Raw genomic sequence first — 6733 nt, 5'->3', positions numbered from 1 at the left:
CAATAACTCGGTGAAGGCAAATCATTAATACGCAACCATTCTATTTATGTATATAGCTAAGATGCAACCTAATATTGCTACTTCTATACAAACACAACACTACTTGTAGTATTTAGAGACCATTCATGTAAGCGTTCAGCATAGGCAGAACTATGGGGCTGACCGAGCTAGATGAAGCACTGCGCCAAGTGAACGATCCCTATTTCTCTTCGCCAGACCCCGCTAACAAGCAATCAGGTAGGCCGATAGGGGACACAGTCGCCTCACAGTGCTGGCTTCACACTCTGGCATCTTCTCGCAACATCGCCGTTGCAGTCACACTTAACTTGCTTTATTGACACATGTTGTGTATGTATGCGCGTGGGCTGACTAATCGGAGCTGTTATGAGTGCAGGTTGAGGTTCTTGAACGAAGGCCGTTAGTTGCAAGAGAGGTTCTTTAACAAACAACACCTTAGCTAGTTAGGTCGTGCTGTGCCATTGACATGCAAAGTTTCCCCACTACCCCTGTACATCTTTGTCGATGAAAACGAAAACAACTGCTGCCACATCAGTACCAGCTTCAAGAGCACGTGCTCATTTAACAGCTGCACCGTATTTATGTATTCGATATACGAAGATTTACAGTGCATGTTTGAGTATTTTTCATCTCAAAAAACATAGTGATTCAAGCCCATGTAGCACTGGTTTTAACAACACGGAGCGTTTGGAATCAATTTGGCATATATATGGACAGGTGATGGATATAAGGATCTGGGAAAATTGTGAATCGGAGCAGTCAAACCGTTACGCTGGACGGCACGTTTCGAATACCCAGTTTCTCTTATAGTTTTGTCGGATTCATTGACAGACTGCAGAAAAGACGAAGGCCCGAACTATACAAGCCGACGGTGGATATTTTTTTACGAATCATGGGCCTGTATCCTAGAGTCAACAGCTGGAATAGTCCGCACAATGCAACCACTTTACCTATTTGGCCTTTCGTTTCCAGATGAAGCTAGATGATGAAACGGTAATGCGCGTATAAACGGTGGCTATCAAATCTTACGTACGAAAGCAAAGATTCAAGAGCTTACGGAATATATGGTGGAACATAGCCCGACGGACCAGTGACTCCGGTACGGTCGTAATTTTTAAACATAACGCTATTCGAGAGAAAACTACAGCAACGCATGCGAACTCGCTGCGAAAGGTTTCTTGCCCCATACGCGTTTGCTTTATCTCAATAACAAGATAGAATACCATAGCTTAACGAATTTTTCCGAATGTACTATTCTAGTAAACTCTTTCGAGTGTACCTAAACGCACATGAAGTTCTTCTTTCAAATCATGTCTTATCGTGGGTACCCTGTGGCATGTAAACCGCTTGACGAAAATTCGGTGACCGAATTAAGATTTCAATCAATCCACAAGTCGGTTGTTATGCTATTGTTATTTTGGACGAATCTGTAGGCAAACAAGGGTACACGTGAGGTTTAGCGACAGATGAATGTCAATCATCGACAATAGCTTAGTCAATTTCCAGTTCTCCTAATCAGCCTTTTGCTGTATGAACGAAACCTATAGATGAAAATGAGAAACACGCTTGTGGCCTGTCTTAGACGAAGCCAACATTCTACTGTTATTATCGCGGCCGCTATTACTACTCTTGTACGAGTTTAAGGCACAAACGCATTTATACCCCTGATACTGCAAAAGCTTCATCCCACCCCACGTAGTCTATAGTAAAGGAACGACCCCAATTCGATACTTCGATTGCTGCTGCCGCTAAGTGGCCGAAACAACGGCGTTTCTGCGACCTTGGCTTCGTAGTAGGTGCTCAAGCATCAAATGCAATAGGTTTTAGCGCACTAGATGGCGCTGTTGTCATAAGTGGCCAGTCTTAAACAGACCCAGCTTTACGAGTCGTGCAAGCACAGTGCCGTAAGTGACTAATGATGATATTGGCTTGTCGCTTAACAACGCTCTCTTTGCCTTTGTTTGGACGGCGGCAATGGAGATGATGACTTCTCTGTCTAATTATTTATTTATTTCCAGAAAATTGAATAATCCAAAAAGAGATCATATTAGAGTGATCTTTTTTCGTGTGCGTTGTATGAACTATGTTGCCGTTTTAAACTGTTTTCCTATCGATAGTGAAACCACACGAGGCCTTATCCACCTCATCAATTAAAATTTATACACACCTTTTGTTAAGTAAGTGCACGAAGAGTATGGTATACTAAAATATTCAACGAACTTCTAGAGCTGCGTCGGCTGCGTGTCCTGTTATAAGGTTACGACAGCGATAAATGAATTCAGCTAGCGTTTGACGTACATTCTAATAATAAATAATTATAACAACGTTTAACAACCAATAAGTTTGTATCGTGAATTAATTTGCCTACGATCATGCGTGTCTATCCGATCCAGCTCGGTATCACCTTTAATGTGCAAGTAACAGATGATTTAGAAATTGCAAACTTTTTATCTTGAAGCGACGATAAAAATCACTAAACTCATTGACACATAGCCTCTCGATATTTCACCGAGCCTTTGGAATCCATATTTACTCACAAATCAATTTGAAAACAAATTACCAATTGGCGTACTAGAGGGCAGCACCTTCTCCTTTATATCGAAAAAAACCCCACCAACTTAAAGATGGTCCCCCTGCTCCCGCCCTCGTTTTCTCTTAATGGTTTCAAAGAAGGTAGCATCATGAACGACCACGACCGAAGCGGCACTTTGGATATCTTATGAACAACACGACGCTTCGTGTGTTTGAAGAATGAATAAACGCGATCTAGGAAAACGACTTACTCCCTACTGAGAGTACGCTTGGGCACCAGAGTCTACTGTGCGAACGGCAGCATAGGAAATACAAGTAACATGTACAACAGAATGTTTATAAAGTTGAAAGGAGATAACAACAAATAGGGATGCCAGTCAGCCGGCCAAGCAGAGAACCTCGCCTATGGCACTTTGTGGCCAGACTGGGCCGTTCTGTCCCGACTTGCATGTGATGTACTCAATAGCAATGGCTGATTTCTTGAAACTTTTGAAGAGGTGCAGCGGAATTGGGCGGGAATAAGCTTTCTGACTTAAACGATTTGGTTTTAGTAAGGTAAACGCTACGATAAATTATTGTCATTATTATTATATTTAATATTTTAACGGATTCGTAATACCTGAAACACGGTTATCTTTACTGATTATACTATTATGTTCTGGCAAGGACTTTGGATAGCACGAATGTGTGATGTTTTATCTTCTGTCCTACGGTGATTTTTTCAACGAAACACACAACACAAGGAAAGCGGCAGAACTGCCGAAGTATATGGTGAAGTTCAGTTTGGATCTGGTCCGGTTTCTATCTTAAGCGATCCATCTTGAATCATACTTGAGCGCTCCTGAGCCAGCCTCTTTTCCGGCCTGAATCTGGCGAGTAGCATAGCAAGCAGGTCATGCCGCAGATATATTATTGTAATCATAACACAGACAACAGCATAATGAAAAAAACGACGGTTGTCTGACTGAGTTGGTTGCTTCAGCAGCCAATACAACACCAAGGGTCTTCCGCTGTGAAGGCGACATAAGCCGTTTACTGCTGCTGGAGATTGTTGTAGCTTCGTCGACCAGTGCGGCTTATTGGCTCCATCACTGCTCACTACCGATGCCTACAGCCATCGTTGACGTTGCGTCTGCCGCGCGGCGAGGACAATAATGCTTTCGCTGGCTGGCCGGCTGGCAGTTGGCCACTCGCAGCTACAGGCCTTCCGGGGAAGGTGGACGACACCAGAAAGCGTTGTTTTCCTCTAAAGAACATATATATTACGGGCGCTGCTACTGCTGCAGTTATAACGCTGCCACCGCTACCAAGACAACAATAACATGGTCTGCCATACAGCACCCACCATGGCTGCTTTATCGTTCTTTCGTTACGGAGGTTCCTACAAAACTATATGAACTGAGCTCTTTCCTCACAGTTTCCCTGCTGCCCCGGCTGTACGAGACGATGAGTCTGCGTCGAGGTTGATATGCGTAACGCCGAAGTTGGACGAACCCATAATATGGTGAAGAGAAGATGAGTTAATATGACAGATTTCATTGGATCCGTTTCGTTGGACAGCGCTGTGGGACTAACTGCTAGTCGATGCAAATTCAAAGTCAGAGTCCAAAGAGTATGAGAGGTGTGAATAGAAATGATGAACCTAAGGACTAAGTAATCGTAGATTTTTTTCTGTTTCCCTAGGAAAATGAGCACTGCTTTATGGTCTTTTATCTGTTTGCCTGTCGGCAACTGTTTCCAGCAGTTCTAAATATCGACTGCCGTTATGTCCGATGCCCTTCATAGACCGACGAAGCATCACTGTAGACGTTTGTTTTATGCGGTGCGTAATCTGGCCAACTAGTTATGTTAGCTTGATTCGTTCGTTTGTTATTTTGAAAAGTAACTTTTGGCTGACGATCAGCGCAACGATTCAGGTTGCTATCAGTCCGTGGTATAATACCTGTATACGTATAGTATTGACGGGTCGGACCAACAAGTTCGTCGGTCAGGCCGCCGTTCCATCCATTACGCTCCCTCACGAGAAGTTTCCCTGGCAGAAGGGGGAGGGCAGCGGCGGTGGCGGTAAAAGGGGCAGACAGGGGCTCTAAAATGCTATATCAAAGAACGGCCGTTGTTGTGTTTTCGTTGCTTTGACAGAAGCATCGACAGAAAACACTACCAGGCCGGTGACTGAACTGTCGATGTGGACAGACGCTGCCATCCATGTCCGCCTTTTTTCTGTTTGCTTCGGGCGGGCCACGCAATATCACACCATCGTCGCCTGTAGAACAACGGTAGCGAATTTTGGGTTGATGGGCCCAAGCCGCTGGCTTTCAACAGCCGTTCAATCTACGTGCTATACCTGTCTGCGACCGTAACTCCTTACACAGATCTCGGAACCAAACCCAGCCACGCGGTACCCACGCGGTAGAAATCGGATTGGGCACCGTATGAATCACAGTGCATTGTAACGTTCCCTAAGCGTTGAATTTAGCGATGAGCACGAACAGTTTCATACGTTACGACGAGATGGCGTAACCTTAAATAACGACTTACGTTGACCCGGACATTCAGCTCCTGTATTGACTCGGCCCAATAACGGTACCATGTAGCTGTTGGGCGCGAAGCAGGCGATGTTCAGCGGCGTCGTTGGCCCTAACGACCCCCTTCTAGGCAATGGCTGTTTGCGAATGAATGCCTGTAGTCTTTGCGATACCCACTAGGAATGGCAGGTTTGATCTGATGTAGTGCCAAATATTTCGCTGCTTCCCCTACCCGATTGTCGGATGACTAGGACTAACACAGAGAGGCCAAGAAAGTTAGCCATGATCTTTTGCAGGGCTTTATTGTCAATGGAACCAAGCATAGCTGCATTCCTATAACAGAGACGGACGCAGATTGTTAGAAACAGAGCTAGGAGTACAATGAACAACTTCATTTGAAACTAAGTCCGGTAAGCCTTGGGCGCCAACATTGCAACAACGCTTTTTCGTCGCCTAAAAAAGAAGATATGGACAAAGTTCTCCTCTCACTGGATTTTTTCACCGTCCATCCCTTTTGATTGGGTTCACATCTCTGGCGGGTACAGAACAAAGCACTTGTTCCTGCGAACAAGATGCGAAGTCGACGCTGCCCAGTAGTGTACATTTACTATGTATTTACTATGTGTGTATTTACTATGAAGTAGGCCTATTGAAGGTTCTATATAGCAATAATGATTATAGACTTTCAGATGTTATTTTTCTATTATTGTTGAAATAAATATTCCAAGTCCAAATGGTAATTTCGCAACGCACGTTGAGTTCTATGCAGTTTTTTACTGCTGCTGCGACATACATGTATCTGTGCGTCTCAGTGTAAAATGAATAGCTTACTCTGTCATGCTGCATCGATGCTTTCGTTCAATAGCATAATACGATAAGGAGACAGTAGCTATGACATGATACACACTTCTATGATAGTATTTCTTCAGTAGTATTTGACAGCATCAATCCCAATATGTATATCCTTCGGCATTTGGGTTATTTTTTTTTATATTTATTCCCAGGTATAAACTGTAAAGATAAACGGAATAATATTTTGCAACGTGCACGAACCCTAAATTTAATAGCACAAAATCTCTCTATCGATGAAGGCCGTCTGGTAGCGGTAGTTTCGCTTACTCAAACTCTTAGACATCCACCATATCTTATACAATGTTTGTTTGATGCATTCATGTTAAGCTGCCATTTATGTACCCTAATTGTTTATTCTTTGAAATAGGTATCTTTAAATATCTTTGAATACTGAAAATATCTTTGAGAAACGGTATTTGTTCCCAGTGTTATCACTGGTGCGTCTATTTCACATATCTTTTCGTGTCCCTTTTACTTTTTTGCGATAAGAATATGCCACTATCTGCGACAGGCCACTGAAGTGGTCCACTAGCCTTGGGGCTTCTGCAGTCGCGGCTATTGGAAAGGTGAACTGAGCCCGCACACCGAAGCACGTCCATCTACGTGGAGATAGACATAGCACGGAACAACACGCAACCGCTGCAGTGGTAGCAAGCTATTTCATTTGTGGTATCAGTGGCGGCTTTAGAGCCCTTAGACTGGCTTGCGGACGGCAGAACGCAGCAGTTCCGGGATGCCACAGTGGGTTTCATCTAGAAGAGTCCTGCGTGAACCAACTGATTTGAACCAACGGCTGCTGACCGCTT

At 44.0% G+C, this 6733-nt stretch overlaps 1 long non-coding RNA gene across 1 annotated transcript; it reads left to right on the top strand.

Moving 5' to 3' along the window:
- Window positions 1–6733, top strand: LOC147754254 (uncharacterized). The gene is made up of 2 exons (XR_015316861.1): window positions 1–237; window positions 6417–6733. It is a non-coding gene; the product is annotated as an uncharacterized LOC147754254 (long non-coding RNA).

The sequence above is a fragment of the Varroa destructor genome, unplaced genomic scaffold (genome assembly GCF_002443255.2).
Source record: "Varroa destructor unplaced genomic scaffold, Vdes_3.0 BEIS01000007.1, whole genome shotgun sequence".
NCBI classification, from domain to species: domain Eukaryota; kingdom Metazoa; phylum Arthropoda; class Arachnida; order Mesostigmata; family Varroidae; genus Varroa; species Varroa destructor.
This window is presented reverse-complemented; position numbering and strand designations above follow the sequence as displayed.